Source organism: Rutidosis leptorrhynchoides, chromosome 3 (genome assembly GCF_046630445.1).
Source record: "Rutidosis leptorrhynchoides isolate AG116_Rl617_1_P2 chromosome 3, CSIRO_AGI_Rlap_v1, whole genome shotgun sequence".
NCBI lineage: Eukaryota > Viridiplantae > Streptophyta > Magnoliopsida > Asterales > Asteraceae > Rutidosis > Rutidosis leptorrhynchoides.
The window spans coordinates 221,104,336-221,129,352 of record NC_092335.1 but is presented as its reverse complement, the minus strand read 5'-3'; positions in this window follow the sequence as shown (position 1 = coordinate 221,129,352).

The following is a 25,017-nucleotide window of genomic DNA, read 5'->3' as shown; positions in this document are numbered from 1 at the left end:
CTAGATCAGTGAAGTTGTTGATAAGTTTATTGCTAATGTGGTGGAAAGGTTCTCCGGTAACAAAAGGGTAATCACATATATCAAAATTATGGTAAGGCTACTCCGAATGAAAAAATCGAAGTTGTGTGCTGGAGCTGTGATATAATTTGATACTTTGCAAAGGAATTGCAAGGTTATTTTTGCTAATAAATGCCAAAAGATCTGACACAGATATGTGTTGAATTATGACTTTGGTTTCGAGATCTTTTTAAGTACATAACTGTGGGTAATATGTGGTTGGATCATCATCTCGATTGCTCATTATTTGAAGTGTCTTCAGAGATTTTCGAAGGGTTTGAACACAGATTGTAATTGTTTGTATACATTTGATGTTCTAACACACTTTTGAAGTCAAAGTATAGCTTTGAAAGATGTAGGAATCTAAAAGTGATGGTACCATTTATATCTCAAATTGAATTCTGAGATTTTAAAATCAGAATATGTAATTGGGTTTGAATGAGTATGGTTGTTTTGATTTCTATGAAAGAATGTATATTATTGTGAAAGTAGGAAGTATAATTGATAATTTGCTTAATCTGATTCGAAGAATGTAACATATTAATTGTGAATTTATATATATCTCTCGGGTATTACCTACCCGTTAAATTTTTTTTCACAATTAATACTTTGTACATAAGAATTTTATTACAGTCTTTATGAAAATATATATGTATATATTCTCCTCAGATGTAACATAGATTTTAATGAGTTAATAATAAATTAAACTCATTCGATTTACGGTTGGAACTAGAATTGGATAATTCCTTGAAGGCTTTAGAGGTTACATAAGTATTTCTTCAATAATATTGAAATTATGAATCAATACTTCGTTATTTGTTGAGATGTGATGTTGGTTTTCGTTAAATTCTCGTGAACTTCGTAAAGTACGAATGATGTTATCTGAAAAGTTTCGGTTACATCAATGATGAAGTGTAAAATCAAATATATACTTGATTTATTAGGAATTGGAATTTGTTGAATTGAGACAGAGATTGTAGTTAACGATGGTTAAGTCGCGGGCGAGGGACGTACATTATCGCAATTTGTAATATGAATTAACCGAGTAGTTAAGATTCACACACAATAGCTTAGCACGGAAAGATTTATTTTTTATTTCAAAAAATATATATATATATAAAATATATATATAATTTCTTCAGAGGAAATGAGTTAATTCTTCATAACTTGTTGATACAATATACACGTTATTGATTCGTAATGATGTCCACAGTGATTCTTGAACTGACGGAGTTTGTGATATTATAGGTGTTGTTGATTCTGATGTTGACTGTACTGACGATGCTGGTGACGTTGACGGTACTGTTGATGCTGTTGGTAAAACAAGTTTAACTTGTTAATCACACACCATTTTTGTCAGGGTTTCTACTCTTCCTTCTATTATTTTGGTTCGCTTAATTGATTTATGGTTAGGGCTAGATTAGATAATCTCTAAGACTTTAAAGATTATATAATCGCCGCGGAATGTTTCTCCAATGAAGTTATGAATTAATACTTCTTCAGTTATTGTTGTTGGTACTCCTTGGTATCTATGGTGCATATGACGTTGATGCTAGTGGGACAGATTGTGAAGTTGAGGTTTACAAACGCGGTTGTGGTTGGAGGTGGTAATGGTACTGTTGGCGTTGATGATGGTGGTACTGGTTATGCTGCTGGTGCTGCTGCTGGTGTTTGTAATCTCTGTACCATATTCTCCAAAGCCACTACCCGAGCGCGAAGTTCGTTGACTTCTTCTATTATTCCAGGATGATTGTCGGTCGGAACGATCGGATAAATAAAATCTAGAATTTGATGTAGTATATAATCGTGACAAGATACCCTGGAAATGAGAGAGAAAATGGTGTGTCGAACAGGTTCGCCGGTAAGTGCTTCAGTTTCTTCGCCAAGAGGGCAATGTGGTGGATGGAAAGGATCGCCTTCTTCTTGTTTCCAATGATTGAGGAGGCTACGAACCCATCCCCAATTCATCCAGAATAGGTGATGACTGATTGGTTGATCCATTCCGGTCACACTGCTTTCGGAGCTTGAGTGAGATTCCATTTCGGAATCTCGAGTGACTTGAACTGATGACAAATTCCATTTCGTATGATTGGATAAAGGATTTTCGATATAAAATGATTTTTCGGCTATCGGGTGGTATTCTATTTACATAGGATATCTATATATAGAGATCAAAAGATTTCATAGATTACGAAGGAATTTGCGGGATATGTCAGGGAAAGTTTAAAGTAACAGATACGATAAGATATGATTTAGCAGATACGCTAAGATATGAATTTTGTCTATACACTACTCATGCAATTAATGTAGCAAGACGTGTCTAGACTAATAATGATAAGCAGGTAATTTCCTATGGATGATAAGCAGATGATTTCCGACTAGAAATGATAAGCAAAACTTTTGACATGCAGACACGGTCGAAGTCCAGACTCACTAATGCATCCTAACGACTTATCAGTTAGACACACTAATGCAGTCCTGGTTCGTTAAGACCACCGCTCTGATACCAACTGAAAGGACCCGTTCATATACATTATAAACGATTCACAATAGTTGATTACATTGCGAGGTATTTGACCTCTATATGATACATTTTACAAACATTGCATTCGTTTTTAAAAGACAATCTTTCTTTACATCAAAAATTGACAGGCATGCATACCATTTCATAATATCCACTATCCAACTATAAATTGATTTAATAATAATCTTTGATGAACTCAATGACTCGAATGCAACGTTCTTCAAAATATGCTATGAAAGACTCCAAGTAATATCTTTAAAATGAGCAAATGCACAGCGGAAGATTTCTTTAACACCTGAGAATAAACATGCTTTAAAGTGTCAACCAAAAGGTTGGTGAGTTCATTAGTTTATCATAATCATTTATTTCCATCATTTTAATAGACCACAAGAATTTCATTTCCAGTTCTCATAAATATACGTCCCATGCATAGAGACAAAAATAATCATTCATATGGTGAACACCTGGTAACCGACATTAACTAGATACATATAAGAATATCCCCTATCATTCCGGGATCCTCCTTCGGACATGATATAAATTTCGAAGTACTAAAGCATCCGGTACTTTGGATGGGGTTTGTTAGGCCCAATAGATCTATCTTTAGGATTCGCGTCAATTAGGGTGTCTGTTCCCTAATTCTTAGATTACCAGACTTTAATAAAAAGGGGCATATTCGATTTCGATAATTCAACCATAGAATGTAGTTTCAATTACTTGTGTCTATTTCGTCAAACATTTATAAAAGCGCATGTATTCTCAGTCCCAAAAATATAAAGGGTAAAAAGGCAAATGAAACTCACCATACTGTATTTCGTAGTAAAAATACATATAACGTCATTGAACAAGTGCAAGGTTGGCCTCGGATTCACGAACCTAAATTAATTATATATAATTATGTGTTGGTCAATATTTGTCTAACAAATTAGGTCAAGTCATAGTGTACCACAATCCTAATGCTCGAGACTAATATGCAAAAGTCAACAAAAGTAAATTTGACTCAAAATAATTTCCAAAAATCTATACATGATTAATATATAGTTTAAATATCGTCGTTTTTTATTTTTAAATATTTTTGAAAGATTTATTAGAGTAAATAATATAATTTATTTATTAATAAATAAAATATTATATTAAATTTATATAATATAGTATACTTTTATATATATTAAGTAATAAAATTTATAGGGTTCATTTAATATCATAATGATAATATGATAGGTATTATTAAAGTAAGTTATTACACGTAGTAAAATATGTTTGTATCACATATTTATTTGATAAAATAATATCTATAATGATAGTAAGTAAAAGTTGTATTATTTTGTAATAATAATTATTATTATAAAAATATCAATAATTATAATTACTAAGATGACATTATGATAAAACGATAATTCTAATTATGATAACTTTAATATTTACAATAATTTTTAATATGATCTTTAAAATAATAATTCTATTTAAAATAATAATAATAATGATATTTTATAGTAACAATGACATTTCTATTAAAATGATAATTTTTGTTAAAATAATAGTTTTAACACTAACGATACTTTTAATAATAATAGTAATGATAAAAATAATAAGAACGATAATTTTATCTAAATCAATATCTTATAATATTTTAATTTCATCATGATACTCTTACTCATTATTTCCTAATCGTTTCGTTTAATACCTTTTAATCGTCTTTTATATCGTGTTCATAATAATGATAATAATAGTAATCAAAATAATTAGGTGTTACAAATATTTGTTTTAATTACACTAATATTAATAATGATAGTTACTATAACATTATTAACGATAATACTAATAATTATCTTAATGATAATATAGTAATAATAATAATAACAATAACAATAACCATTTTTAAATAATGATATATATATTAATAATGATAATAATAATAATAATACTAATAATAATAATAATAATAATAATAATAATAATAATAATAATAATAATTGGATAATAATAATACTAATTATAACTTTAACGATAATAACGATAGTAATAATAAAAAAATAAAATTTTTTAATGATAAATCCCTTTTATTGATAAAGATAATAATAATGATAATAATAAGATAAAACTAGAATGACGATAAAAACGACGATAATAATAATCATTTTTAATAAAAATATCGAAAATTCAATTGATTATAACTTCTAATCCGTTCATCGAAACCATTCGATATCTAAAGGAAAAGTCCTTAATTTTTCGCTAGCTTTCCAAGGACATGCATATCTTATACCTTATCTCAACCGCAAGTGTAACTAATTCAATATTCAACCTAACCTGTCTAAGGGCAATATCAAAAGTACAAGCATGCATAATCCTAAATACTCGAGCACTAGTCAGGGATACACTATTAGTATGTAAAAGTTAAATTATAAGTACTCACGTATCAATATTGAGATTCAATATTGCAGGAAAGGTACGTAGACGCAACGGAAATGATAAACACTATATTGACCTCACGAGCATACCCATGAATCATACTCAATCACCTCCATAGCTATAACCCATAATTTCCTTAATTCTATCCTACTCGAAAAATAATTTCGAAATCACTCGGACAGCACTCCATCGTAATATTTTATGTATACTAATAATATCTTGAAATAATACGGAGTAAATATATATATGTAAATCGATTGAGAGAGTTTAGAGAAAAATATTTTCAAGTTTCTATGAAATAATGAAACCTATTGAATTCTATTTATAATAGATTTTTGAATTATTAAAGTGAATTATTAAAGTATGAATTATTAAAGTGAATTATTAAAGTATGAATTATTAAAGTGAATTATTAAAGTATGAATTATTAAAGTGAATTATTAAAGTTAAAGTAAAGTAAAAATAAAGTAAAGGTAAATTTTAAGTATAGTAAAAGTATAAAACTATGTACCTATAATACGCGTATAAATATATATAATATTAATTTAAATCGTTATATATATTTAATAAAATAAAATATAAATATCGTTATCTTTATCATACTAGTTAAGTAATGAGTTGTCAAAAGTGGTTCAAGATATTTATAAAAGTTATATACGTTTTAATAATAAAGTTCTTTTAAACTGAAAACGTTTTTGTACGTTTGAAACTAAATAGATCAATCGAGTCTTTATGAGATTCAATCTTCCACTATCCTTTGTCTAGTTCTCAATGAAAGACAATTTGTTCTTATTTATAAATCACTTTACCATTTTCCGAATATTGTTAAAATGGAAAGATTTCTCAAATCAACGTGGGCCTTTCAACGGAGACTTGTAATCATAATTTAATATATCTGATAATTCAATCATTTGATCTTATCTTCTAATTCCATTGATAAACATTTTGAAACAGATACAATCATATAAAGTATTTAATCTAATATTTTATTTACGTTTCAAGTTATAATATATATACACATATACATATATAATCATATTCATTTAATGGTTCGTGAATCGTTGGAACTTGGTCGAGGTTGAATGAATGTATGAACATAGTTTAAAATTATTGCAATTTAACTTAACAAATATTGCTTATCGTGTCGGAAACATATAAAGATTAAAGTTTAAATTTGGTTGGAAATTTTCGGGTTGTCACACACATCGAGGCGGAAACTTCTCTCGCCTTATACTCGTACTTCCGTATAAGGAAATCTTTATTCTAAATTCTCAATGGAGGGAGAGACTCTTCACTTTATACTAGTATTCACCACGAGGGTGAATAGTCCCAACGAACGTTTTTGAAAATCGATAAATCTTTCGCGGCGCAAAATTCTTGAGAAACAGAAACTTGTTCCAACAAACGTTTTCAAGTCCTAACAAACTTGTTCGAATATACCTTACGGAAATGTACTTCGTGAGACACCGCTGATTTTTTTTTTTTTTTTTTTTTTTTTTTTTAAAAAAAAACGTGGCGGAAGCATTAACATTAATTAAACCATTACCATAATATAAACATGTTTAATTACATAACTAGTGTCACGTCACATTACAACCAAAAGTTAGTTTTAACAGAAAAGACACATCAGAGTTTTCTTCATTGCCAAACATAACATCGTCATGCCCGTCTTCTCCCCAAAAGCGTAATATACAAAAGCTAACAACCTGCAGGGAGGAGATGGAGAGGAATTAGCACGAAGCTAAGTGAGTACGACTAACCACAGGCAATAGTATACAGAACAGTTATACTAATCATGTCACAAAGAACTAACACACAAACATCACCCAAGTGCCGTCTACAGAGACTCTGGCGGCTCGGCCAAACCATTTACCACCAGTTGATCGGGCTGGGGCTTACCAGAAGTTCCTCCACCACCGTATGTATATACATAATCCACACGCGACGAACGCGTCATTCACATATATATACACCACGGCTGTCTAGGCTACCACAGAGGAACCCAACCCGCAGGTTGATCTCTCCTACCGAGGCTACCACACAATAGGGACGCACTGGGCTCCAGCAGACAAGCATCAACTAACATGCAGTCATCACAACATACTAACTAACAAGCATGGCAATCATAATAACATGCTACTCTATACTATATTCCACAGTTAGTCCCACTCACCGATTACCAGCAAACGAGAAGGTGTTCAGCTATCTAATCACTGAACCTTCTCTTTCTCCTTTTCTCCTGAGAAATACATATACACGAGTTAGTTTATGTCCATAAACTCCAAATAACACAAATATAGAAATTTTGTCAGAAAATCTGTCCGCTAAAATGTTTCTGTTTAACACTTATGCACTTTTGAAATTTACATCAAAATCTCAAAATACAAACGGGCAGCATAACGGCTAGAAATCAACACTTTGGTAAAAATTTCTGTCCTGGAACTCAGTCGGTCGACTGACTATGACAGTCGGTCGACTGACTATGACAGTCGGTCGACTGACTATGACAGTCGGTCGACTGTCCACACAATCGGTCGACTGACCCTCTAGGTCGGCCGACTCACTTGGTATTACATCAATCGGTCGAAGGTATTTCTCAGTCGGTCGGTTGTCAAAGACAATCGGTCGGTTCACCCTAGGTCGGTCGACTGTCGACAGACAGTCGGCCGACTGTGTTCATCTTCTTCAGAAGCTGAACAAAGGCTACGGGCTTCAAGCTAAAATCGCCAAATCTTGATCCAGAGCTCGTTTTCGACACCAAAACTTACCACAACTTGACCACAACATGTTATAGACTAATAAACCCACATGGTTTTGACCATAACAACATCAAATTCAAGCATTTTGACACAATTTCAAGCTTTATGCAAAACTAACACAAAATTCCATTTTAACAACAATTTAAACATGAAAGACACATGAATCTTACCTTAAATGAATCAGTGAACAACAAGGAACACGATTTTAAAGTCAATTAGAGCTCAAGAACAAGTTTTAGTGATTAGGGTTTCAAAGGGGAAGAATTTAGGGTACGGGAGTATTATTTGGAAAAGTCTGGAAAGTGAGGAGAGAGACAACACTCTTCTTACTTAATTTAGGTTTATTTCCCACACTGTGTGGTACACGGGTATTTATCAGTTATCTAATATCTTTCGTACCTCGTTTGGCAACCCAAACGGAGTCCAATTTAAATAAACAAACCTGTTCTGTGACCCTTGTCACAAACTGGTCCTAACCTCATCATTAAAATATACTAAACATTAAATAAAAATAAAAGTATAATTTAACACAACACTAACTTAAGGGCACTCTAGTAATCTTACATCTAGGCCCACTTGAGGGTGTTACAAATCTTCCCCCCTTAAGAAGATTCCGTCCTCGGAATCTGGTCTAGGTCAAACAACTGGGGATAGCGCGCCCTCATTAACTCCTCGGTTTCCCACGTTAGGTTGGAACCTAAACTGTGTCGCCACTCTACTAATACCATTGGAATCATCTTCCTTCTTAACTTGGTAACTTTCTTGTCCACTATCTTAATCGGCTCTTCCACTAATTTCTTGGTTAAGTCCACTTTCAAATCCTTCAAAGGTAGAATCTGACTTTCATCCTCTACTTTACACTTTCTTAAATAGCACACATTAAACGTTTTGTGAATTCCTGCTAACTCTGAAGGAAGATCCAAAACAACGGTCTGATCATTTAAAATCCCCTTGATTGGAAATGGTCCAATAAATCTCGGCGCTAACTTACCACGTTTACCAAATCTGATAACCCCTTTCCATGGCGAAACCTTCAAGTAAACACGATCACCTACATCAAATGTTACCGTACGTCTGCGCGGATCAGCATACATCTTTTGTCTATCTCTAGCTGCTTTTAACTTTTCACGTGCAATTTCGACCTTTTCTGCGGTTATCTGAACAATTTCGGGACCTGCAAATTGTTTCTCACCTGCTTCTAATCAACATGTAGGAGTTCTGCATTTTCGACCATACAACATTTCATACGGCGGCATTCCGATACTCGAATGATATGAATTGTTGTAACCAAACTCTATCAAAGGAAGATGCGAATCCCAAGAACCACCATATTCTAAGACACACGCTCTCAACATGTCTTCTAACGTTTGAATCGTTCGTTCACTCTGACCGTCTGTCTGTGGATGATAAGCTGTACTAAGATTCACACGCGTACCCAGATTCTGTTGTAAACTGTTCCAAAAGTTCGATACAAACCTAGTATCCCTGTCGGAAACGATTGACAACGGCACACCATGTCGACTGACTATCTCTTTTAAGTACAACTCTGCCAAATCACTTAACGAAGCTGTTTCACGAGTAGCTAAGAAGTGAGCACTCTTTGTCAGACGATCCACTATCACCCAGATCATGTCATGTCCTTTCTGGGTTCGGGGTAACTTGGTTACAAAATCCATCGTTATATGATCCCATTTCCACTGAGGAATTTCTAACTGTCGTAGAGACCCATACGGTTTCTGATGTTCTGCTTTAACTTGAGCACAAATATGACACTTTTCGACGAAACTTGCAACATCTGTCTTCATTGTTGGCCACCAATACAACGTTTTCAAGTCTCTATACATCTTTGTACTACCCGGATGCACTGACAATCTCGATTTATGCGCTTCTGTAAGGATTAATTCCCTCAAATCTCCAAGCATAGGCACCCAAATTCGGTCTTTATAGGTCTTTAATCCTCTAGAATCGTTGCATAAGTCAAATTTTCTTTTCTTCATTAGCTCGGTCTTTAGGTTTTCATCATTTAATGCTACTAACTGAACGGTTTTCAAACGATCGATCAAGTCTGAAACTATCTCAATTCTCATAAATCTAACATTTTCGACTGTTTTCTTGCGACTCAGAGCATCTGCAACCACATTTGCTTTACCTGGATGATATTTAATCTCACAATCATAGTCTTTAATCAATTCTAAACCTCGTAGTTGACGCATATTGACTTCTTTATGCGAAAAGAGATATTGAAGGCTGTGATGATCTGTATAAATTTCACAATGTGTACCATACAAATAATGTCTCCAAAGCTTCAAAGCAAACACAACTGCTGTTAATTCTAAATCATGAGTAGGGTACTTTCGTTCATGGTTCTTTAACTGTCGTGAAGCATATGCTATAACTTTGTTTCTCTGCATCAAGACACAACCCAGACCTGCACGTGACGCATCGCAATAGACTACAAAATCTTCTGTTCCTTCTGGTAAAGCTAAAACTGGCGCTTGACATAACAACTGTTTGAGAGTCTGGAAAGCCTTTTCTTGTTCATCAGTCCATCGAAAGGCTACATTCTTTCTGGTTAACTTAGTCAACGGACCTGCTATTTTGGAAAAGTCTTTGATAAATCGGCGGTAATAACCTGCTAAACCCAGAAAACTCTTGATTTCTGTCGGCGTTTTCGGCGAGTTCCAATTCATTACGGCCTCTATCTTAGACTGATCCACTTTAATACCCTGTTCACAAATTACATGACCCAGAAACTGTACTTCCCGCAACCAAAATTCACATTTGGAGAACTTAGCGTACAATTGTTCTTGTTTCAAAAGCTCTAATACTAACCTCAGATGCGTAGCATGATCTTTCTCTGTTTTCGAATATATTAAGATATCATCTATGAAGACAATTACAAATTTGTCAAGATACTGACGACACACCCTGTTCATTAAATCCATAAACACTACTGGCGCGTTTGTTAACCCGAATGGCATAACTAGGAATTCATAATGACCATACCTAGTTCTGAACGCTGTTTTCGGTATATCATTCTCTGCAACACGTACCTGATGATACCCTGAACGTAAATCAATCTTTGAAAAGTAGGAAGCACCCTGTAACTGATCAAATAAATCATCTATTCTCGGTATAGGATACTTATTCTTTATTGTTCTCTTGTTTAAATCACGGTAATCTATACACATTCTAAGCGACCCATCTTTCTTTTTCACAAACAACACAGGAGCACCCCACGGTGAAGAACTTGGTTGGATAAACCCCTTATCTAACAATTCCTGAATCTGAGACATCATCTCTCGGATTTCTGACGGAGCTAATCTATAAGGAGCTTTTGCAACTGGCGTAGCACCTGGAACCAATTCAATTTTATACTCTACTTCACGTACTGGAGGTAACCCTGGTAGATCATCTGGAAACACTTCGGGAAATTCTGACACAACTGGAATGTCGGTCACCTGTTTCTTTTCTTTCTTAACATCTATCACATATGCTAAAAACGTATCACACCCTTTCGATATCGCCTTCTGAGCTATCATTAGGGAAACCATAGGAAAGTTAAATCCACTGCGCTCTCCCCTAGCTACTACTCGGCATCCGTCAGCCAAACGGAAAGAAATCATATTCTTATCACACTTAATATTAGCCCTATTAGCTCTTAACCAATTCATGCCTATGACTACATCAAAGCTAGGTATAGGCATCAACAAACAGGTTAAAGGGAAAGAATGGCCGTCAATCTCGATGGTAATTCCAGACACAGATGATGTGCATGGAACCCTCTTACCATCAGCTACTTCTATTCCCAAAGGCTCATCTAACTTCCTAATAGGCAACTTCAACTTATCACAGAAGCCTAAAGACATAAAAGAACGATTCGCTCCGGAATCAAACAACACACGAGCTGGCAAGGAGTTAACCAAGAACATACCGGTAATGACGTCATCGGTAGCGGTTGCAGCGTCTACCGTCATCTGAAACGCCCTCGCCTCTACTGTTGGAGGATTCTTTCTCTTCTGCCCGGCAGTAGAAGCAGAAGATCCCCCAGAAGTTGCTGACCTAGCCCCTGACCCTGCCCCAGAACCGGATCTTGTCGCAGATGGACAATTCACTGATCTATGCCCCTCTTGATGGCAACTCCAACAAACATTAGACTTAAAGGAACAAGCTGTTGATTCATGACCTAACACTCCACATTTCAAACACCTTCTGGTCATTGGAGAACACGGACCAACATGGGTTGACTTACAAACATTACACCATCCTGATTGACTAGAACCCGATCCACTCATACCCAACTTACTTTTCTGTTTAAATCCACCTGACTTCTTACCACGAAAACCCGATTGTTTACTCGACTGCTGAACAGACTGACCACCCGATTGACTTTCTGATTTTCCCCCAACTGATCCACTCTGTGAATTTTCTCTTCTTGCTGCCATTACATCACCTTCAGTAACCTTAGCCATCTCATGAGCCTGTGCCAAGGTTGTGGCAAATCTCGCAACTGTTCTATATTCTGGTTTAATTACCCGCATGAAATGCTGAATCTTATCCTTCTCAGTTGGTACCCATTGCTGAACAAACCTTAACTTAGATGTAAAATCTCTAAAAACCTCATCAATCGTCATACTTTCTGTCATCCTCATATTCAAAAACTCAGTTTTCAACCTTTCCATTTCATACTCAGAACAATACTGCTCACGAACTTTAGCAGCAAATTGTTCCCAGGTAATCTGACTGATCTGTTCCCTAGGAAAATACGCTGTAATAGAATCCCACCACTCCATCGCTTCACCCTTAAGAAGCCTACTTGCAAATAACACCATGGATTCAGGCTCACAGAAACATGCTTCTAATGCTCTCTCCACCTCCCTCAGCCAATTAAGGGTCATTGTAGGGTTTGTGTGCCCGCTGTACTCGGGAGGTTTACAATCCATAAACTGTTTATATGAACACTTCTTTCTCGTCTCGGGAAATTGAAAAGGGTATGTCATTTGATTTGGAATTGCCTGGTTAAACGGGAATTGCATTTGGAGGTTTTGGTAGGTGTTTTGGGGAAACTGTGATTGGGAACTGCCACCAGCTTGATTATAAAAATTTGGAGGGACAGTCGTGTTTAAAGCAGTAGTATTAGGGTTCCATCTTGCCCTTTCTTGTTCTAATTCTTTTATTCTCTCCTGAGCTTCTAACAGTTGGCTTTGTAGGTTTATCACTTCTTGGGAGGTTTCTTCATCTGATGAAACGTGCCCATCTTCGTCAGGGGCCCTGAATGTACCAGTTCCGGGGGCGGTAGGGCCAGTAGCGTTAGCTTCGTTATCTGCCATTACTGCACTACCACAACACTCACACCAAAGCTTAGTATAAACTCTGTTAGTACTAACAACTAACACATAACCTGTCCTAGTACTCACTTAACCCATCCCCAGCATGTTATGTTTGACATGACTCTACTAAGTTTGGGAACATGACATTCAGATCACAATGCACATGCTGCCAAACTCAGCTCTGATACCAACTTGAGACACCGCTGATTTTTTTTTTTTTTTTTTTTTTTTTAAAAACGTGGCGGAAGCATTAACATTAATTAAACCATTACCATAATATAAACATGTTTAATTACATAACTAGTGTCACGTCACATTACAACCAAAAGTTAGTTTTAACAGAAAAGACACATCAGAGTTTTCTTCATTGCCAAACATAACATCGTCATGCCCGTCTTCTCCCCAAAAGCGTAATATACAAAAGCTAACAACCTGCAGGGAGGAGATGGAGGGGAATTAGCACGAAGCTAAGTGAGTACGACTAACCACAGGCAATAGTATACAGAACAGTTATACTAATCATGTCACAAAGAACTAACACACAAACATCACCCAAGTGCCGTCTACAGAGACTCTGGCGGCTCGGCCAAACCATTTACCACCAGTTGATCGGGCTGGGGCTTACCAGAAGTTCCTCCACCACCGTATGTATATACATAATCCACACGCGACGAACGCGTCATTCACATATATATACACCACGGCTGTCTAGGCTACCACAGAGGAACCCAACCCGCAGGTTGATCTCTCCTACCGAGGCTACCACACAATAGGGACGCACTGGGCTCTAGCAGACAAGCATCAACTAACATGCAGTCATCACAACATACTAACTAACAAGCATGGCAATCATAATAACATGCTACTCTATACTATATTCCACAGTTAGTCCCACTCACCGATTACCAGCAAACGAGAAGGTGTTCAGCTATCTAATCACTGAACCTTCTCTTTCTCCTTTTCTCCTGAGAAATACATATACACGAGTTAGTTTATGTCCATAAACTCCAAATAACACAAATATAGAAATTTTGTCAGAAAATCTGTCCGCTAAAATGTTTCTGTTTAACACTTATGCACTTTTGAAATTTACATCAAAATCTCAAAATACAAACGGGCAGCATAACGGCTAGAAATCAACACTTTGGTAAAAATTTCTGTCCTGGAACTCAGTCGGTCGACTGACTATGACAGTCGGTCGACTGAGTATGACAGTCGGTCGACTGTCCACACAATCGGTCGACTGACCCTCTAGGTCGGCCGACTCACTTGGTATTACATCAATCGGTCGAAGGTATTTCTCAGTCGGTCGGTTGTCAAAGACAATCGGTCGGTTCACCCTAGGTCGGTCGACTGTCGACAGACAGTCGGCCGACTGTGTTCATCTTCTTCAGAAGCTGAACAAAGGCTACGGGCTTCAAGCTAAAATCGCCAAATCTTGATCCAGAGCTCGTTTTCGACACCAAAACTTACCACAACTTGACCACAACATGTTATAGACTAATAAACCCACATGGTTTTGACCATAACAACATCAAATTCAAGCATTTTGACACAATTTCAAGCTTTATGCAAAACTAACACAAAATTCCATTTTAACAACAATTTAAACATGAAAGACACATGAATCTTACCTTAAATGAATCAGTGAACAACAAGGAACACGATTTTAAAGTCAATTAGAGCTCAAGAACAAGTTTTAGTGATTAGGGTTTCAAAGGGGAAGAATTTAGGGTACGGGAGTATTATTTGGAAAAGTCTGGAAAGTGAGGAGAGAGACAACACTCTTCTTACTTAATTTAGGTTTATTTCCCACACTGTGTGGCACACGGGTATTTATCAGTTATCTGATATCTTTCGTACCTCGTTTGGCAACCCAAACGGAGTCCAATTTAAATAAACAAACCTGTTCTGTGACCCTTGTCACAAACTGGTCCTAACCTCATCATTAAAATATACTAAACATTAAATAAAAATAAAAGTATAATTTAACACAACACTAACTTAAGGGCACTCTAGTAATCTTACATCTAGGCCCACTTGAGGGTGTTACACTTCGTTTCGGATCGAGATTCTCGTTTCACTTCTAGATTCTGGGATGCCTTACAAGAAACTCTGGGAACCAGATTATTCATGAGCACCGTGTATCATCCACAAACTGACGAACAAAACAATTGTAAGATTCAAACCTTGGAAACCATAATACGAGTTTGTGTTATCAACTTCAAATTTACTTGAGAAAAGTATTTGCCTTTAGCCGAATTCTCTTACTACAATAATTTTCATCCGAGTATTAATGCCACACCTTTCGAAAACTCACATAGCCGCAATTGTCGTTTCTAAATTGTTGAACTGAAGTAAGTGACAAGCAAACCACCGGACCCGAACTCATTCATGAAATAACTATTAAGATCGCTCAAATCCATGAAAGGCCCAACACGACTCGTAGTCGCCAAATAGATCTATCTTTAGGATTCGCGTCAATTAGGGTGTCTGTTCCCTAATTCTTAGATTACCAGACTTTAAAAAAGGGGCATATTCGATTTCGATAATTCAACCATAGAATGTAGTTTCGATTACTTGTGTCTATATCGTAAAACATTTTGTCAAAACCTGCATGTATTCTCATCCCAAAAATATTAGATTTTAAAAGTGGGACTATAACTCACTTTCACAGATTTTTACTTCGTCGGGAAGTAAGACTTGGCCACTGGTTGATTCACGAACCTATAACAATATATACATATATATCAAAGTATGTTCAAAATATATTTACAACACTTTTAATATATTTTGATGTTTTAAGTTTATTAAGTCAGCTGTCCTCATTAGTAACCTACAACTAGTTGTCCACAGTTAGATGTACAGAAATAAATCGATAAATATTATCTTGAATCAATCCACGACCCAGTGTATACGTATCTCAGTATTGATCACAACTCAAACTATATATATTTTGGAATCAACCTTAACCCTGTATAGCTAACTCCAACATTCACATATAGAGTGTCTATGGTTGTTCCGAAATATATATAGATGTGTTGACATGATAGGTCGAAACATTGTATACGTGTCTATGGTATCTCAAGATTACATAATATACAATACAAGTTGATTAAGTTATGGTTGGAATAGATTTGTTACCAATTTTCACGTAGCTAAAATGAGAAAAATTATCCAATCTTGTTTTACCCATAACTTCTTCATTTTAAATCCGTTTTGAGTGAATCAAATTGCTATGGTTTCATATTGAACTCTATTTTATGAATATAAACAGAAAAAGTATAGGTTTATAGTCAGAAAAATAAGTTACAAGTCGTTTTTGTAAAGGTAGTCATTTCAGTCGAAAGAACGACGTCTAGATGACCATTTTAGAAAACATACTTCCACTTTGAGTTTAACCATAATTTTTGGATATAGTTTCATGTTCATAATAAAAATCATTTTCTCAGAATAACAACTTTTAAATCAAAGTTTATCATAGTTTTTAATTAACTAACCCAAAACAGCCCGCTGTGTTACTACGACGGCGTAAATCCGGTTTTACGGTGTTTTTCATGTTTCCAGGTTTTAAATCATTAAGTTATCATATCATATAGATATATAACATGTGTTTAGTTGATTTTAAAAGTCAAGTTAGAAAGATTAACTTTTGTTTGCGAACAAGTTTAGAATTAACTAAACTATGTTCTAGTGATTACAAGTTTAAACCTTAGAATAAGATAGCTTTATATGTATGAATCGAATGATGTTATGAACATCATTACCACCTTAAGTTCCTTGGATAAACCTACTGGAAAATAGAAAAATGGATCTAGCTTCAACGGATCCTTGGATGGCTCGAAGTTCTTGAAGCAGAATCATGACACGAAAACAAGTTCAAGTAAGATCATCACTTGAAATAAGATTGTTATAGTTATAGAAATTGAACCAAAGTTTGAATATGTTTATTACCTTGTATTAGAATGATAACCTACTGTAAGAAACAAAGATTTCTTGAGGTTGGATGATCACCTTACAAGATTGGAAGTGAGTTAGCAAACTTGAAAGTATTCTTGATTTTATGTAACAAGAACTTGTAGAATATATGAAGAACACTTAGAACTTGAAGATAGAACTTAAGAGAGATCAATTAGATGAAGAAAATTGAAGAATGAAAGTGTTTGTAGGTGTTTTTGGTCGTTGGTGTATGGATTAGATATAAAGGATATGTAATTTTGTTTTCATGTAAATAAGTCATGAATGATTACTCATATTTTTGTAATTTTATGAGATATTTCATGCTAGTTGCCAAATGATGGTTCCCACATGTGTTAGGTGACTCACATGGGCTGCTAAGAGCTAATCATTGGAGTGTATATATCAATAGTACATACATCTAAAAGCTGTGTATTGTACTAGTACGAATACGGGTGCATACGAGTAGAATTGTTGATGAAACTGAACGAGGATGTAATTGTAAGCATTTTTGTTAAGTAGAAGTATTTTGATAAGTGTATTGAAGTCTTTCAAAAGTGTATAAATACATATTAAAACACTACATGTATATACATTTTAACTGAGTCGTTAAGTCATCGTTAGTCGTTACATGTAAGTGTTGTTTTGAAACCTTTAGGTTAACGATCTTGTTAAATGTTGTTAACCCAATATTTATAATATCAAATGAGATTTTAAATTATTATATTATCATGATATTATCATGTATGAATATCTCTTAATATGATATATATACATTAAATGTCTTTACAACGATAATCGTTACATATATGTCTCGTTTAAAAATCATTAAGTTAGTAGTCTTGTTTTTACATATGTAGTTCATTGTTAATATACTTAATGATATGTTTACTTATCATAGTATCATGTTAACTATATATATATATCCATATATATGTCATCATATAGTTTTTACAAGTTTTAACGTTCGTGAATCACCGGTCAACTTGGGTGGTCAATTGTCTATATGAAACATATTTCAATTAATCAAGTCTTAACAAGTTTGATTGCTTAACATGTTGGAAACATTTAATCATGTAAATATCAATCTCAATTAATATATATAAACATGGAAAAGTTCGGGTCACTACAGTACCTACCCGTTAAATAAATTTCGTCCCGAAATTTTAAGCTGTTGAAGGTGTTGACGAATCTTCTGGAAATAGATGCGGGTATTTCTTCTTCATCTGATCTTCATGCTCCCAGGTGAACTCGGGTCCTCTACGAGCATTCCATCGAACCTTAACAATTGGTATCTTGTTTTGCTTAAGTCTTTTAACCTCACGATCCATTATTTCGACGGGTTCTTCGATGAATTGGAGTTTTTCGTTGATTTGGATTTCATATAACGGAATAGTGAGATCTTTTTTAGCAAAACATTTCTTCAAATTCGAGACGTGGAAAGTGTTATGTACAGCCGCGAGTTATTGAGGTAACTCAAGTCGGTAAGCTACTGGTCCGACACGATCAATAATCTTGAATGGTCCAATATACCTTGGATTTAATTTCCCTCGTTTACCAAATCGAACAACGCCTTTCCAAGGTGCAACTTTAAGCATGACCATCTCTCCAATTTCAAATTCTATATCTTTTCTTTTAATGTCAGCGTAGCTCTTTTGTCGACTTTGGGCGGTTTTCAACCGTTGTTGAATTTGGATGATCTTCTCGGTAGTTTCTTGTATAATCTTCGGACCCGTAATCTGTCTATCCCCCACTTCACTCCAACAAATCGGAGACCTGCACTTTCTACCATAAAGTGCTTCAAACGGCGCCATCTCAATGCTTGAATGGTAGCTGTTGTTGTAGGAAAATTCTGCTAACGGTAGATGTCGATCCCAACTGTTTCCGAAATCAATAACACATGATCGTAGCATGTCTTCAAGCGTTTGTATCATCTTTTCGCTCTGCCCATCAGTTTGTGGATGATAGGCAGTACTCATGTCTAGACGAGTTCCTAATGCTTGCTGTAATGTCTGCCAGAATCTTGATATAAATCTGTCATCCCTATCAGAGATAATAGAGATTGGTATTCCATGTCTGGAGACGACTTCCTTCAAATACAGTCATGCTAACTTCTCCATCTTGTCATCTTCTCTTATTGGCAGGAAGTGTGCTGATTTGGTGAGACGATCAACTATTACCCAAATAGTATCAAAACCACTTGCAGTCCTTGGCAATTTAGTGATGAAATCCATGGTAATGTTTTCCCATTTCCATTCCGGGATTTCGGGTTGTTGAAGTAGACCTGATGGTTTCTGATGCTCAGCTTTGACCTTAGAACACGTCAAACATTCTCCTACGTATTTAGCAACATCGACTTTCATACCCGGCCACCAAAAATGTTTTTTGAGATCCTTGTACATCTTCCCCGTTCCAGGATGTATTGAGTATCTAGTTTTATGAGCTTCTCTAAGTACCATTTCTCTCATATCTCCAAATTTTGGTACCCAAATCCTTTCAGCCCTATACCGGGTTCCGTCTTCCCGAATATTAAGATGCTTCTCCGATCCTTTGGGTATTTCATCTTTTAAATTTCCCTTTTTAAAAACTCCTTGTTGCGCCTCCTTTATTTGAGTAGTAAGGTTATTATGAATCATTATATTCATAGATTTTACTCGAATGGGTTCTCTGTCCTTCCTGTTCAAGGCATCGGCTACCACATTTGCCTTCCCCGGGTGGTAACGAATCTCAAAGTCGTAATCATTCAATAATTCAATCCACCTACGCTGCCTCATATTCAGTTGTTTCTGATTAAATATGTGTTGAAGACTTTTGTGGTCGGTATATATAATACTTTTGACCCCATATAAGTAGTGCCTCTAAGTCTTTAATGCAAAAACAACCGCGCCTAATTCCAAATCATGCGTTGTATAATTTTGTTCGTGAATCTTCAATTGTCTAGACGCATAAGCAATCACCTTCGTTCGTTGCATTAATACACAACCGAGACCTTGCTTTGATGCGTCACAATAAATCACAAAATCATCATTCCCTTCAGGCAATGACAATATAGGTGTCGTAGTTAGCTTTTTCTTCAATAACTGAAACGCTTTCTCTTGTTCATCATTCCATTCAAATTTCTTCCCTTTATGCGTTAATGCAGTCAAGGGTTTTGCTATTCTGGAAAAATCTTGGATGAACCTTCTGTAGTAACCAGCTAGTCCTAAAAACTGGCGTATGTGTTTCGGAGTTTTCGGGGTTTCCCACTTTTCAACAGTTTCTATCTTTGCCAGGTCCACCTTAATACCTTCTTTGTTCACTATGTGACCGAGGAATTGAACTTCTTCCAACCAAAATGCACACTTTGAAAACTTAGCGTACAATTCTTCCTTCCTCAATACTTCTAACACCTTTCTCAAATGTTCACCATGTTCTTGGTCATTCTTTGAGTAAATAAGTATGTCATCAATGAAAACAATGACAAACTTGTCAAGGTATGGTCTACACACTCGGTTCATAAGGTCCATGAACACAGCTGGTGCATTAGTTAAACCAAACGGCATGACCATAAACTCGTAATGACCGTAACGTGTTCTGAAAGCAGTCTTTGGAATATCATCTTCTTTCACCCGCATTTGATGATACCCGGAACGTAAGTCAATCTTTGAATAAACAGACGAGCCTTGTAGTTGATCAAATAATTTGTCGATTCTCGGTAGTGGGTAGCGGTTCTTGATGGTAAGTTTGTTCAACTCTCGGTAGTCGATACACAACCTGAATGTACCATCTTTCTTCTTGACAAACAAAACAGGAGCTCCCCACGGTGGTGTGCTGGGTCGAATGAAACCGCGCTCTAAAAGTTCTTGTAATTGGCTTTGCAGTTCTTTCATCTCACTGGGTGCGAGTCTGTAAGGAGCACGAGCTATTGGTGCAGCTCCTGGTACAAGATCTATTTGAAATTCAACGGATCGATGTGGGGGTAATCCCGGTAATTCTTTCGGAAATACATCGGGAAATTCTTTTGCAATGAGAACATCATTGATGCTCTTTTCTTCAGTTTGTACTTTCTCGACGTGTGCTAGAACAGCATAACAACCTTTTCTTATTAGTTTTTGTGCCTTCAAATTACTAATAAGATGTAGCTTCGTGTTGCCCTTTTCTCCGTACACCATTAAGGGTTTTCCTTTTTCTCGTATAATGTGAATTGCATTTTTTAACAAACGATCTCTTCTTTCACTTCTTTCACTTCTTTCAACCAGTCCAAACCGATTATCATATCAAAACTCCCTAACTCTACTGGTATCAAGTCAATCTTAAATGTTTCGCTAACCAGTTTAATTTCTCGATTCCGACATATATTATCTGCTAAAATTAATTTACCATTTGCTAATTCGAGTAAAAATTTACTATCCAAAGGCGTCAATGGACAACTTAATTTAGCACAAAAATCTCTACTCATATAGCTTCTATCCGCACCCGAATCAAATAAAACGTAAGCAGATTTATTGTCAATAAGAAACGTACCCGTAACAAGCTCCAGGTCTTCCCGTGCCTCTGCCGCATTAATATTGAAAACTCTTCCGCGGCCTTGTCCATTCGTGTTCTCCTGGTTCGGGCAATTTCTAATAACGTGGCCCGGTTTTCCACATTTATAACAAACTACATTGGCATAACTTGCTCTGACACTACTTGCTCCGCCATTACTCGTTCCGACACCATTTGTTCATTTCGTTCTATTAACCCCTGGTCCGTAGACCTCACACTTTGCCGCGCTATGACCATTTCTTTTACACTTGTTGCAAAATTTGGTGCAGAACCCCGAGTGATACTTTTCACACCTTTGGCATAGCTGTTTCTGATTGTTGTTGTTGTTACGATTATTATTGTTGTTGGGATGATTGTTGTAGTTGCTGTTGCTGTTGTTGTTGTTATTGGGCCGTTTGTTGTAGTTGCGATTGATGTTGCGATTGTTGGGATAATTGTTGCGATTATTGTTGTAATTGCTGTTGTTGTTGTATTGGTGATTCTTATCACCGTTTTCCTCCCACTTTCTTTTGACTTGCTTCACATTGGCCTCTTCAGCAGTCTATTCTTTAATTCTTTCTTCAATCTGGTTCACTAGTTTGTGAGCCATTCTACATGCCTGTTGTATGGAGGCGGGCTCGTGTGAACTTATATCTTCTTGGATACTTTCCGGTAATCCTTTCACAAATGCGTCAATCTTCTCTTCCTCATCTTCGAATGCTCCCGGACACAATAGGCACAATTCTGTGAATCGTCTTTCGTACCTGGTAATATCAAATCCTTGGGTTCGTAACCCTCTAAGTTCTGTCTTGAGCTTATTGACCTCGGTTCTGGGACGGTACTTCTCGTTCATCAAGTGCTTGAATGCTGACCACGGTAGTGCGTACGCATCGTCTTGTCCCACTTGCTCTAGATAGGTATTCCACCATGTTAACGCAGAACCTGTGAAGGTATGCGTAGCGTACTTCACTTTGTCCTCTTCAGTACACTTACTTATGGCAAACACCGATTCGACCTTCTCGGTCCACCGTTTCAATCCGATCGGTCCTTCGGTTCCATCAAATTCCAAAGGTTTGCAGGCAGTGAATTCTTTGTAGGTGCATCCTACACGATTTCCTGTACTGCTAGATCCAAGGTTATTGTTGGTATGTAGCGCAGCCTGTACTGCGGCTATGTTTGAAGCTAGAAAAGTACGGAATTCCTCTTCATTCATATTCACGGTGTGTCGAGTAGTCGGTGCCATTTCCTTCAAAATAGTCAAATGGAACAAGTTAATCATACAGAATATTAAGAGTAGTTAATACTATTTCGTAGCATAATATGAACTCATTTATAAAAGCTTTTTCTTCATATTAGCGTTTTATAAGTTTAAATTCGGGTAGTACCTACCCGTTAAGTTCATACTTAGTAGCTAATATACAATTCAACTACTACAATTCTATATGAAAAACTGATTATAATAATATTTCGCGTTCAAACTTTTACACAATATTTTACAAACTACAATACCGCTTATTTTACATATAGCATGAAATATAGCACACAATAAATTTGATACAAGATGGTTGTGAAGATAATTCTAGCTAGTACACAAGTCATTCAGCAAAGGCAATAAAGACACGTAATTCATACGTCCAGAAACAAGTCATGCATTCTGGTTTTACTAGGATTACTTCCCATCCATGGTCTTGTGGAACATAACCGTTATGGCCGTTGATAAGACAGCGTGTTGTAACGTCGTCAAAGGGACGAGGGTTACGTAATGTCCAACAGTCCCGTAACAATCTAAAAACCTCATTTCTTACCCCAATTACCGACTCCGTCACTTGTGGGAACGTTTTGTTTAATAGTTGTAGCCCGATGTTCTTTTTCTCACTTTGGTGAGAAGCGAACATTACTAATCCGTAAGCATAACATGCTTCTTTATGTTGCATGTTAGCCGCTTTTTCTAAATCACGAAGTCCAATATTCGGATATATTGAGTCAAAATAATTTCTTAACCCGTTGCGTAAAATAGCATTTGGGTTCCCCGTAATATATGCGTCAAATTAAACACATCGTAACTTATGGATTTCCCAATGTGATATCCCCCATCTTTCGAACGAAAGCCTTTTATAAACCAAGGCATTCTTGGAACGTTCTTCGAATGTCTTACAAACTGATCTCGCCTTAAATAGTTGTGCCGAAGAATTCTGACCGACTCTAGACAAGATTTCATCAATCATGTCTCCGGGTAGGTCTCTTAAAATATTGGGTTGTCTATCCATTTTGTGTTTTTATACTGTAAAATAGACAAGAGTTAGATTCATAAAAAAATACTTATTAATACAAGCAATTTTTACATATATCATAAAGCATAAGCACACTATATTACATATATTACACCACACGAATACAACTATCTTATTCCGACTCGCTCGTTTCTTCTTGTTCGGTTTTGGTTCGTTTTGCCAAGTTTCTAGGGATATATGATGTTCCCCTAATACGAACCGTCGTTGTCCACATTGGTTTAGAAAAACCTGGTGGTTTAGAGGTTCCGGGTCATTGTTACAACTTAAGGACTTCGGGGGTTGACGATACATATAAATTTCATCGGGGTTGGAATTAGATTTCTCTATTTTTATGCCCTTTCCCTTATTATTTTCTTTTGCCTTTTTAAATTCAGTTGGGGTAATTTCTATAACATCATCGGAATTCTCGTCAGAATCCGATTCATTGGAGAATTGGTAATCCTCCCAATATTTTGCTTCCTTAGCGGAAACACCATTGACCATAATTAACCTTGGTCGGTTGGTTGAGGATTTTCTTTTACTTAACCGTTTTATTATTTCCCCCACTGGTTCTATTTCTTCATCCGGTTCCGATTCTTCTTCCGGTTCCGATTCTTCTTCTGGTTCCGACTCTTCTTCCGGTTCCTCTTCGGGAACTTGTGAATCAGTCCACGAATCATTCCAATTTACATTTGACTCTTCATTATTATTAGGTGAGTCAATGGGACTTGTTCTAGAGGTAGACATCTATCACATAATATCAAACGCGTTAAGAGATTAATATATCACATAATATTCACATGTTAAAAATATATAGTTTCCAACAAAATTTGTTAAGCAATCATTTTTCAAGTAAACACGGTCGAAGTCCAGACTCACTAATGCATCCTAACAAACTCGATAAGACACACTAATGCAAAATTCTGGTTCTCTAAGACCAACGCTCGGATACCAACTGAAATGTCCCGTTCTTATTGATTAAAAACGTTCCATATTAATTGATTTCGTTGCGAGGTTTTGACCTCTATATGAGACGTTTTTCAAAGACTACATTCATTTTTAAAACAAACCATAACCTTTATTTCATAGATAAAGGTTTTAAAAAGCTTTACGTAGATTATCAAATAATGATAATCTAAAATATCCTGTTTACACACGACCATTACATAATGGTTTACAATACAAATATGTTACAACAAAATAATTTT